Raw genomic sequence first — 13593 nt, 5'->3', positions numbered from 1 at the left:
TTTTTATATTGAAAATATGTAATTTTGTGTGTTTTTTCACCAAATCAGTGACATGATTTATGAACTTGCCAAGTTATAATCCTGTAATTTTTAAAAACATTTAGTAGTTTTGATCAGAACAGTTCTGTCCAAAAACGTGTGAAAAAGATATTTTTGCGATGCATTTTAAAGCAGTTTAATTCAGAGAATGTTTTCATCCCTAACACAACAAAATGGTAGTAAATTTGCACAGGGGTTAAGGTCAGGCAAAGATTGTATTTTCCCTGTACATTATAGAAAAAAAAATGAAGAAGATTATTAGAAAAAAGGACATCAACGAAAAGGTCCTCTGATGTGAGTGTATAATCAAATAAGAGTATAATAATATAAAAAATTATATGTCTATATTAATTTCTAAATATCTTTATATATCGTTGCATCTAATTATTTATTAACATTAGTTGTAATTAAATGACAGTTCACGTAAACGGTCATATAGCTTTCCCAACTAGTTTTTGCAAAATAATAAAAACAAAATTATTTTTAAACACAGGCTTGACCTGACAGTTTAAGTTGCATACCAAGACATGCAGTACTGTATCTGGAATATAAATGATTGACTCAGTTGGTTGCTCATATGATAAAATATGAATGCCGAGATTCATAACAGTTCATGGGAGACTGATTCTCTCTATTTTTCCCTCTTTCTCTCACATACACACACATTCTGAGTGACATGAGTTCCACAAAACCGGTTCAATTTCACTTTGAGACATTCTCACATTTTTTTTTAACATATTATTTGCACATCTTAAATCATCTTTTGTCAGCTTACAAACGTAATTGTGAGTGGAGTCTTTCACAACTGGTTTGTGGTAATAATATTGACAACAACGAAAAACTGCATATCTAAAAACCAAATTGATTGTAATTTACGCAATAGTAATTATTGTTTTATTTTTGCTGTGTGTGTACATGTAATATTTATTACTATTGCTCATCTGGCACGACCCTCATCCCCCAGGTCAACCACTCTATTTTGTTATTGACTAGTAGTTTTCCACAATATCAAAGCCTGTTGTTTCCACTAAATAAAAGTAAACTTGGCTAAATTAATAAAATAATTTAGACCTTTAATTTTACGATTCATAATCCCTCCCAAGAGTTTATATCTAACAGACTTTAATACAGAATCTCCAGTCATCTCAGAATTGCATGTTTATACTCCGAGTTTGTTCAGTAATAAACTGGCTATATTGTAAATTTATATTTCACATTTCTCAAAAGGTAATAAGTTGTGGTTTAAACACTGATGTGATGAGATTATAAATAGAAATATGTCACTATTAATTTTAATCCATGGTGCCTACCCAACCCCAAAAGTTTTCATTTCTGTTCTATGTCCAATATTCCTTTTCTGCTACAATGCACTTGAGCCAGGGAGGAGACTTGTGTAAGCATCCCATGGGATGAAGATCTGTAAAACAAAACATTTTGAAGAATGTTGATAATCCTTATACAGTGACATTAGAAGAAAAAAAATATATATATTGAAAAATCTATATTAAACTCAGTGGTTTCCAACATTCTTTGAAATACCTTCTTCACTGTTCATTAGATCAAGAAAGAAACTCAAGCAGGTGTGGAGCAAGTTGTAGAGTAAATTAATTAAATAATTTCCTATCTAATCTCCATAAAAAGTGATGTTTTTTAAGTTGATACAACTATTTAAGTGCTATTTACCCGCAGGTGAAGCAGCAATGCTGTTGTCATGTTGTACGCAGACCCTTTTTCTGTTTCAGTGATTTGTATTTAAATAAGGCTATATTGATTTGTATAATATAACATATTGCTTTAAAACTCCCAATAGTCTGTCTTGTAAAATGAGATTAAAGTGTTTTTGGATGAAGCTCTGTAATTGTAAATTGTGATGGGCAAAATGCAATGCAGTATGCCTACAGTGCTAATACATTGTATAGTCAAATAGGCCTGCATGTTATTGGATGAATAGTTTTAGCATGATTTTTCAACTGCTAATTATTATTATTATAAATATTTTTCCAGTTTTGATCATTTAGACTCATTCGTGTGTCAGATGTGTTATAGTTGGCCTGGGCTTTATATTTGTTTTTCTTGAAACTTTTTATTTAGGATTTTTCTATATATATTTTTTTTTCAGAACAACCACTTCCCAACAATACAACCTCTTACAGATGAGGGGACAAATAACATAAAAAGGATAATATATGTATTTTTTGAAATAAGAAACATAATACAAAATAATAAGTACTGCCATCATAAAGTCTTTTCAGGAGATAGCCTAAATAAGTTCATCAAGCTACATTGTAGTTCCCTCAGATTACATTGGTAAGTTAAGAGGTTATTTAACCTCTAAATGTACATATCTAAAAATGTTGTGATACTTTTCCACCTCTTCAGTAAAATATCAGTCTTCATTTGTAGACATGCGATCATTTTATCCATTACAATAACTTGAAGTCTCTGAATCCACTGAGCAACCTTTGGAGAACCTTCCAACTAATGTACTGTTACCATTTTTTTGTAAACAGAAAAAAAAAATTCAAACCAAGAAACAAAAAATAGATGAAACATTAAAGAATCTGAGAAAGATTACAAAATGTAAGACTATTTAACAAAAATCCCTGAAAAATCAAATCAGTTTAAGTCGCCGAATCCATAAGAATTTCCCGCGAAATCTGACGAAGTGAACTGACTAGCATTTAAGCACACTATCATTTATGCTTGTGGCCACGAGATGGGGATGTTCGACACGCGGAGGCAACAAGGCTGAAAGTCTATCCTTTTGCTGCTGCCTTCCAGGCGCTGAGAACCTCCAGTTACTTTTACTTTTCATGTTTTGCAAAATCAGAATCATCTTGAAGACAGCGATGTTAAATCCACTGGAACCCCACACTATGAACGGAGCCACCATCCTGGAATGGTCAGGATATATTTTAATAAATTTAATTAATTTGCTTTGTTAAAAGCTTTATTTGAATTTGGCATAACTCTTTTTTGATTTGAAAAGTAGTAGTTTTGCGCACTGTAGGATTTCAAATTTCCGCAGGAAAAAATTAGCCTCACTCAATAAGCCTAACGTTAGCCCACTTCATCTGTTCGCCAAACATTTTCAGGCCTAACGTTAGATTGTTTTGCATGTTAACCCTCCTTTTCCTTTTAACTATGTAGCGGTTATGTACTTGTTCAATTATTCATTGTCTAGTAGGCCTACAGCCATGTTCACGATTAATTACAGTAAATTGTGGAACCTAATTATCAAATATAAATGTTTATTTTCTGTTTATTTTTGGAAAATTGATTCTAAATCAATTCGATCTGAGCGGTCACGTTCAGCCATTCGCAAATACTCTCCTCATCATTGGATAGTAAAGTGTTCTCAGATGTGTACAGTGGCGTAGCGGATGGGCCCGCAGGGCACGCACCGCGGGGGGGCCCCGCGTGATTAGGGGGCCCCGCGTCGTCGCGATTTTCAATAATTGAAAATCAACCGGCAACCGCAATAATCAAACTCTTGGGAACAACTGTGGTCGGAACCAAAGTTCACAGGTCTGTGTTCTCTGAACACCTCTCAAGCGGTGGACTACTTCATTCTGATTGCTTGCCGCCAATGTTGCCAACTTAGCGACTTTGTCACTAGATTTAGCGACTTTTCAGACCCCCCTAACGACAAATCTAGCGACTTTTTTGTGTGTTATTGGAGATTTTTTTAGACTGTCATTTGTCCATACTGTACCGTCCCTACTCTTCTCAACGAGCTGCGTGTGATGCCGCCGGCCCCTCCCCCGCCTCACAGCACTGACAGGCGGCCCAGTCAGTCCTCTACAGCAGCCTCTCCCACCTGCAGCCCGAGAGCAGATCACCCCTCTGCGTACCGACGACAAATGATTTAGCACAGGCAGTGTGAAGGTATTTCCCTTGTACAGTCAAACCGATCTACTTCTACTTTATTTTAACAATTCAATTGGACCGTTTATTCTTTTCTTGTTCACAATCACAGATATTTTAGTGACAGTTTCTGAACTTGCCTGAGTTTATTACATAAGAGAGATTACTGCACATTCACTACACATCTATAATGACATGCTGTATTCAAACAGCAATACATTTAGTTAAATAAACATGCTTATATAAAGTGTAGTGCAATTATAAATACCCCTTTATTAACCATAGGCTGTTAAACAAACAGAAACGGTAAAACGTGATGACGTCAGTGATATGCAAATTGGCGTATGACGTATCTCCCCCCCTCTTCATCAGGGGGCCCCGTCAGCGATCCCTGCAGGGGGGCCTCCACATTTTGCGCTACGCCACTGGATGTGTACTACAGAATTTCACAGAAAAAAAAGATTACCTGATGGCAGCACGGTGCGGTGACCCAAGAAGGTCGCTGGTTCGAGTCCAGGCTGGGTCAGTTGGCAGTGGCACCATGTGGTTTACATGTTCTCCCCGTGTTCGCGCGGGTTTCCTCGAGTGCTCCGGTTTGTCCCGCAGTTCAAAGACATGCGTGAATTGATATATTGGCCTTAGTGTATGTGTGTGAATATGAGAGTGTCTGGGTGTTTCCCACCACTGGGTTGTTGCTGGAAGGGCATTTGCTGTGTAAAACATATGCTGGAATAGTTGGTGGTTCATTCCACTGTGGTGACTCCAGATAAATAAACTAATCCACAGGAAAATGAAATGAATTAATGTAATGTTTCATGTAATAGACCATTCAATGTGGTAATATCATGACCCATGGACATTTTCTTATTTGTTGTCAAACTATTTTATTACTATATAAAGATGCAATTCAATCACAACTTAAGATTAAATAGCTATAATAACATTATTTATCAATTTGCAGACCTTTTTGGGTTCTTGGAAGCTATGGAAGTAAAAAATACGTCGGACCATTGTTATTGTTTACACCATTCAAAACTGTCGATACTTTTTTGGCTAGTAGTATGTGATTTCAGATGTCCCATAGTATTCACAAAATGGAAAAAATACCATGGTCTACTGTTTCCCCCAACATTCAGAAGTGTGGAACCAATGGACAGACAATTTACTTTGCCTTTAGAGTGGTGAGGCCTGTGAATGGTTGTGACCCAACTGATGCTCATAGGGTCATATCAACAATGTGAATACACTATGAAGAAATTTCATCTATACTACCCACATTCATTTTATCTAGAAGAGGCTTTTTAAGAGTTGTGAAGTATGTTTCAAACCAAATGTAGTACATACCCAAAATGCGATTTTGTACACACCTAATCTGTTTACTGAGGTCACAGCTACTCGCACACTTTCCCCAATTATAAATAATGTGAAAATAAGCATATTTAGACATGTTCAAATTGAGGAAATTAGCTTTTTGAAAACAGCTACTGAACCAACAACACTGGCTGGATGTGAGTGGAATTGCTAGGATTAGTATTTGAAAGTTTGTTTTTAGTTGAGTGGTAGACCTCATCTTTGAGGACCTCTCAGATATCTAGTATAGAGCAGACATGCTTTTTTTCTCCAGCAGTCTGAGAACCGTCAACTCGTGGCGTGTGTGTGTCAGGAGAAAATGGAGTTTATCAGGGCTCACAGTCACACAGGAGGATCGTTAGCACAGCGGAGGTTGATTTTCGTTGGCTTGCGCGAGCAGGAGATAAGATGTGCCACAGAGTAGATGATCTGTCGAACCCAGCAAGAGGAGGGATGGAAGCTGAACCCAGGTCAATCAAGTCATGTGATCACTTGTAGATTTCAGCTCAGGAAACTTTTCAAATGGTCTCCAAAATCAGAGACAGGATTTTTTTTTAACATCTCTCCAGGCATCGTATGAGTCTTCACGTAGGAAGCCTTGAATCTGCTAAACATCACTGGTGCATCCTAGCACAGTTGTAAACTATATGTAAAGCTTGCCTAAGAATGACCTTTGAAGCATTGAAACATACTTTCTAAGGAGCAATATTAACCTCTAAATCTAATTTTGGTATTAATCATTTGGCAGTCATCTTCTTTATAGAGAATTATACTGAACATTTTTCTACAAATAAAAAAGACTTCACCGTTACTGCTCAGAGTCAAAAAAGATCATATACAGTATGGCCTTTTTGGTGACAATATGTAGCTGTACTGAAAACCTGTTACTGACGTGAAGTAAATGTATAAATCTGAAATATGATAAATCTGAAATATGATACGCTTGGTAAGCTTAAAGAAAATGATGGAACTGAAACATTAATTTACAGCAGGGGTGCCCAAACTGTTTCTTATTAGGGGTCCACAACCAAACTTGATCGAGGGTTGTGGGAAAAATTTAAATATACAAAACTGTATTACATTAAAATTTGACATGAGTGATTTATTTGCTAATTTTTAAAAATAAGCAGAAAATGCTGCTTTAAAACATATTAATGATGCAATATCATTTTTGACATTTTATAAAGAACTTATTATAGTAAAAACAATCCCATTTATAACACGATTGAGTTCAATGCTGAATACACTAGTCGAGCTGCTCCTGCCTTGCTCACGGATGTCTTGTGCATTTATTTGCAACATTTAATTGAAACATTACATTTGTTTGTAGCTCCTCAATTAAATAAAGAAACTAAATTACGTAAATTTACAAGGACACGCTCTGTCAAAGCCAATCGCCCCAAATAATTTCCCATCATTCTCCCTCTCTTTTCAGATAGGATGGTGGGCCACAGTAAAGGTTTCGATGGGCCAACTTTGACTGTCTGATGAAGAGCCGTGTGGTTCGAAACGTTACACGCTTTGTGTCAGCTTTTTTAATTTAATAAATTTGTATTTTTGGAGCTGGAGGTGTTGGAGGTGTAATGTATTGTGGGCATATTTAGCGGTTAGAGTATGGACGGTTGCAGCACTCTTCAAATTTTTACTGGAAATAGTAAACCTTCCAGGAACCGTTGAGAAATAGAAATAACCATAGAGAATATTAAGCAGGTGTGAGTTGGAGCTAAACTATGCAGAGCTGTGGCCCTCCAGGAATTGAATTTGAGACCATTGATTTACAGCTAAAATAAAATTTTTAATATTAACATTATACAAAAACAGTTCATATAAAATAAAAAAGCAAGTTAAATGAAAATAAATCATTAAAAAATAGCTATTCAGTTATAGAAAGATAGCATACATCTTGTACCAGTACTGATGTACAGACTCATCCAACCTTATATTTAAAAGAAATATGCCAGTTCTGATACAGTGAAAGGTTTTGTTTAAAATAGCATTGACCTAGTAGAATTGGAATTTGGTTTACCCAAAATATATAACCTAAAAACTGGTTTACCCAAAGTATATACCAAAATATCCCCATCTGCCCTAAATTTACAGAATATAATGCATTTTGGGCAAGTTGACCTAAAGTGTAGTTAAGGGAGTGTGTGTTTTAGTATGTAAACATAGGCCTAAATCAGGGCGGGGTGCTGCATGTCTTCTAGATAAAGTTGTGTAAAAACTGAAAAATTAATGTCTGTCTTATCATCCCCTGTCCCTCTCTATTTCTGTCTGGGTATTAATACAGCGGGTGTTGTCTTGGAAGTGTGCCCTGGCTGATAGAGGAGTTTCCTGGTGAAGATCAACGTTCTGCTTACTGAGAATTTGTTTAGCTTTAATGTAAGTGTCCCTATCCAGGTGTCTGGTTTAAATGCATCCTATATTCTCTTGTCTTTTCACAAGCACGTTTTAGAACATAAGATAAAAAACGCAGCATTAAAAAAAGAAAAAGTTCTGCTGAAGTAAAGTTTAAGCATTCAAACTTTTTAACAGTTTAACCATTATCTTGATGTTATACAATTATACTCTTACATAACGTCATTAACTGCGTCATACATTTGAGCATTTTAACCTTATTGGTTAAAACACTGATATACCTCAAATATTTCAACGCATATGTGTACAATATCTAAATATCTCAATACAAAAGTCTGACAGCTACTAGGCTATTCAGAGCTGACTCCAGATTTGTAATAGTAATCCACAAATGAATAGAACACGCACACACAAAGTACAGTCTTTCATACTCAAGGCTGTTTCTTGTTCTCTCAGCTGTCTTATCAAAACTGGTACAATCTTCATCCAAACTGGCAACTTGGTAAAAAACAGACAATATATTTAGCAAATAAAGGAATTTACTTAAAGAGAATTACACAGAAAATGGTAGGTAACTCAGGAAGCAGTTGTCCTTCCAATCATTCAAGTGTCCAGGTCAACTCAAGAGGCGTCCATGATCTCTGACCTGGCTGGGTAGATCCTGAGGAAACAAATCATTTGGCGTACAGAAAAAGCACAGACACACATATCATTCCAGTTACTCTGAATAGGGATGACATTTAGGTCATCATATAATCTAGGTCCTTAAACATTCAACTTTATTTTTTTTAAATTATACATGTAACTCCATCCTGGAGAAGATATCCATCAGAAAACCCACACCTTCACAAGAATGGTGTACATTATAATGTGTCCAGTGAGTGTCTTAACCCTTAACTGCCATAGAAGGTACTGGAAATATTTCTGAGAGATTTTGGTCCATATTGTCATGATATAGCATCACAAAGTTGCTGCAGGTTTGTCGGCTGCACATCTATGATGCGAATCTCCCGTTCCACCACATCCCAACAGTGCTCTATTGGATTGAGCTCTGGTGACTGAAGCCATGAACTCATTGTAATGAACTCATTGTAATGTTCACAAAACCAGTCTGAGATGATTCGCGCTTTATGACATGGTGGTTTATCCTGCTGGAAGAAGATGGTTGTGCGTGAAAATCCCAGTAGATCAGCACTTTCTGAAATACTCAGACCTGCCTGTATGGCACCAACAACCATGTCATGTTCATTCATTCATTCATTTTCTTGTCGGCTTAGTCCCTTTATTAATCCGGGGTCGCCACAGCGGAATGAACCACCAACTTATCGAGCAAGTTTTTATGCATTGGACACCCTTCCAGCCGCAACCCATCCCTGGGAAACATCCACACACACATTCAGACACACACTCATACACTACGGACAATTTAGCTTACCCAACTCACCTGTACCGCATGTCTTTGGACTGTGGGGGAAGCTGGAGCACCCAGAGGAAACTCACACGAAGGCAGGGAGAACATGCAAACTCCACACAGAAAAAACAACGAGACGAGGTTCAAACCAGCGACCGTCTTGCTGTGAGGCGACAGCACTACCTACTGCACCACTGCCTCGCATGTCATGTTCAAAGTCACTCAGTGCCTAAATGCACTGAGTTGGTGTCATGTAATTGGCTGATTAGAAATTTGCATTAAATGCGTTAATTGCGTTAAAGCAGTTGGACAGGTGTACCTAATAAAGTGGCCAGTAAGTGTACAGGCATGTCTTCATGAGATTCACCTTTGGACATTATTGTTGTATTTGAAGTAACTGAGTCATTACAAACCACCTCACGCCTACTTTACAAAACGCTTCAAACCAATATACTTTTCTCTTTTTTTTTTTCAAAACATTCAGCTATGTTTAAGCATAAAAAACAAGTCCCCTAGAGCAGTGTTTCTCTAATCCTGAAGGACCACCAGCTCTGCACATATTCCATATCTCCTTAGCCAAACACATCTGATTCAGATCAACAGCTCATTAGCAAAGACTGAAAGACCTGTAATGGGTGTGACAGACAAAGGTGACTTCCAAAACATGCAGTGTTGGTGGTCCTCCAGGAAAGTGGTTGAGAAACACTGCCCTAGAGTTAAACAGATGAGTTTTACCATTTTTAAATCCAATTGTTAAATCTCCAGGCCTGGAAATGATCACTTTAACTTAGCTACGCATAAATCATTGAATTGAATTAGACCTTTAGCATCACGCTCACAAAAAAAAAAAAAAAAGAGTTTTGATAATTCTACCTTTTAAAGCTGGACTCTTCTGTAAATAGGAATATTATCAGAAGTCTTTATTGCATTTTTTTAGGTGAGATGCTAATGGTCTAATCTGATTCAATGATTTATGCTAAGCTAAGTTAAAAGAGCCAGACCTTAATTAGATTGACTGAAGGGATTTAAAAATAGTCAACTTAAACTCTTTAACTCTAGGTGACTTGTAAAATGAGCCTATTTCCTTTAACATATAATTAAAAGATGCGTATTTAACTATAATTACTTATACTGTACACATCATGAAAAACAGTGACTATTAGATAGATGTGTTGCTTTTGAAAAGTCATGTTTAATGTCACACAGCCATAATAAGGTCAATTTAATTCTTGGTAATGTAATCAAATCTTGTTTTTGCCTCACTGTTATAGGAAGTAAAATAAGCTAATTAAATGTCAGTACGAAGCTATTAAACTAAATCGCCTACGCATTGAGTGGAAACCCCCCTCTGCATCGTGTCTCCTCAGTTTGGCTCGCGCATGAATGTCAGTGTGTCAGTGAAATGTCATATACACACAAACACACATGTATGCACACTTTAGGCCGATTGCTGGGGAATGCGGTGAGGTCAGTACAGCTGTTTATGAAATAGTATAATATGACGGACTCTCAGCTTTTGCAGGTTTTGCAAGTGAGTCAGGGGATGCTTTTGCAGGTGGTTGTGCGAGTGGCCTGAGGTGGTTCTTATATGGGGCAGCCTGCTCGCATGTGTTTCTGAGTAAAACCACATTGTCCTCTTCTCTGCTGTCTCAGCAAAGAGCCCAGGTATCTGCAGAGACAAAACTGGATAAAGAGTACAGACAGAGAATGAGAAAGTGAGGTTAAAGTTTCCTGTAAAGCGGTAAGGCAGGTGCAAAACCAAACACAGACATTCACACAGGAACACTAAATGCATGCTAAGCTCCAGCATATAAACGAGGGCCATTAAATAACAACATGCAGAGGTTACTATACAGAGTTTTTTCTATATGTAAAACTGTCTGTCTGTTTCTTTGCTTTACTTTATACTTCATAATTTAGATTCTCATTCTCTTTTTTTTTAAGGTCACGGGCATTTAGACAAGTATTTCACTGCATATCGCACAGTGTATGACAGTGTTTGTGACAAAATTTGTTTTTGAAGTTATGAAAGCTCAACATTTGTTGGGTTAAAGTAGAAACGCTGGTCTGACATCTATTCAAAAAGCCACAGTTTCACCAACTTCAAGTAAATTACTCAAGAATTTGCTCATGTGTCATCTTACCAGCTCAGAGAGAAAAAATATGAGGAGAGGACAACACTGTGGTTGAAAATGTGAGAAGAATCAAGAGCGAAATAGAGAAAGAGGAAGCAATGTAGACATTTAAAGAAGCTTTAGCAGATTTTTACTATTTATTATCTACTTAATTTTAGCAAATGAGGCTAATAATTTTTAACAAAATATAGATATTTGATTTAATTATAAGTACAATATAAGTGGGTAAAAACCTAATAAAATAATTTTACATTAGCAAGCAGTGCTTATGTTTATCAAGACAATCAAAACAAAACCTTTGTTTACACGAATGCATTCATTACATACAGGTGTTTTACAATGAAACTGAAACACTGGCCAATTTAGTGTTGGGGGTTTCACTGTTAAATTTGATCAGTCTGGTTGCCAAACTACAATGATCGCACATTCCACCAGTCACACTAACCTTTGAGCGAGCAAAAATCAGTTGTATGGTGCTGCGAAAAGGGGTGGGGTTAAACAAGATGATTAGACATTTAAAAAAGCAAGCGATTGGTCCATATTTAAAACTTCTGTCCAGAGAGGTCATGTTTTGATCTTTGATTGGTCTCATACAGTCACGAGATGCGCTTTCGCTGGTCACAGTTCACCAAGCTTAAACTTTGCAACACAGCGAACTGTGAAACTTGTTGCATTAGCTTGCATTTCCGGTCTGATGCATTGGCATTCATATGAATGGAAGTGTATAGGGAGAAAAGTCCAGTATTACCGTGTGATAAAGAGTGTGAAGCTTTAATTAAAAGAGTAATAGGACAGTTTTGCTTAATATATGCCAATACACAATATTATGCAAAAATCTGCAATGAAAATCTTGGCATGTGGACAATGGGAAGCAGGTTTCTCTGATGAGTCCACCTTCTTTCTCACATCCAGGAGAGTTATGGTGTGGAGAAGCCCCAAGGAGCATACCACCAAGACTGTTGCATGCCCAGAATGAAGCATGAAGGTGGATCAGTGATAGTTTAAGCTAGGGATGTCCAGATTGTTGTTGTTTTTTTCGCCCTTGAGTTCAAGTCATTTGATTTTGAGTATCTACCGATACTTTTATAATACATGAGAAAAAGAATAAAGAATAGTGAAGAAACAGATCTAGCATGTTCCTTATTTTTTTTTTAAGACACTTTATTTTAACATTCAACAGCTCTGTTAACAAACAGAGCATTCAAGTACAATCAAGTAATAATTCTTCACTTTCGGACTTTAAAGCAACAGTAAATATAAAAAAGTATAATATAAAAACAAATAGCAGCTCAACTTAAAATACCCTGCAGGCAATCCCGTTTACATATCTCACAGTTTGCTACAGCAATGTTGTTGTTATCAACTTTATAATACCTCCAGACCGCAGACATACTCGAGCTTTTCGATTAAAGATGCTTTCATGTTCTACTTTGCCAGCATTTAACCAATAGTGTCTCTGCAACAAAGTGATGTCATGCCGCACGCGTTGCTTTTTCTGTGTGGTCAAAAAGAGGTCTAACTCTGTGCCATTGCATAACTATAGTGATGCTGTATTAAATGATTTAAAATAATGAGAATATATATATATATATATATATATATATATATATATATATATATATATATATATATATATATATATATGTCCTCCCTGATAGGGAGGTAATGTCCAATTCTGATCGAGGCTGAAACCATGTGCCCGATTTCCGATCACTTGATTGTAGTTTGGGCTACAATATCATGCCATTCTCCATGCCCACTACTTTTGTTGTGCTAGATTGGCATGTCACAGCCAAGGATTACTGAACCATTCTGGAGGCCCATATGCACCAAATGGTTTAAATGATGTATCCTGAAGGCAATGCTGTTTATCAATGATAATGCACCAGTACACACAGCAAGGCTGGCGACAGAGTGTTTTGATAAACATGAAAGTGAAGTATATTATGTTGAACATGATCTCCCATAGCCTGCACACTCACCAGCTCTAAATATTACTGATGTAAATATTAGGTGTAATATTTTGACAAACGACTTTATTCGCCATTATCTTTCCTTTTATGTCAGGTCAGGGTGCGCGTTATAAAGATCATTTCAACATATTGCCAGTCAGCAGTACCACACGCAAGTGTCTTATTGTCTGTAGTAAATGCACACTGGAGTAGGACCAAAGTTGTTTATTTAGATAAACAAAAATGTTCTTGTAGCTTCATATTATTAGTTACATCACTGATGACTGTTTTAATAGTGTTTATGTTTCCTTTTCTGGACATTTAACCTTTTGGGCTGCCTATGGAGGATGAGGGAGCTCTCAGATTTCCGAATATGCACGTAGGTCTCAGGGGATTGACATAAGGGTGAGTAATTAATAACAGAATTTACATTTACAGGTGTACTAACCCTTAAGTCATACCCCACCCCCCAAGATTCATT

Source organism: Danio rerio, chromosome 6 (assembly GCF_052040795.2).
Source record: "Danio rerio strain M-AB ecotype USA chromosome 6, GRCz13ab, whole genome shotgun sequence".
In the NCBI taxonomy this organism is placed as follows: Eukaryota; Metazoa; Chordata; class Actinopteri; order Cypriniformes; family Danionidae; genus Danio; species Danio rerio.
Note: the sequence above shows the minus strand (reverse complement) of the source record.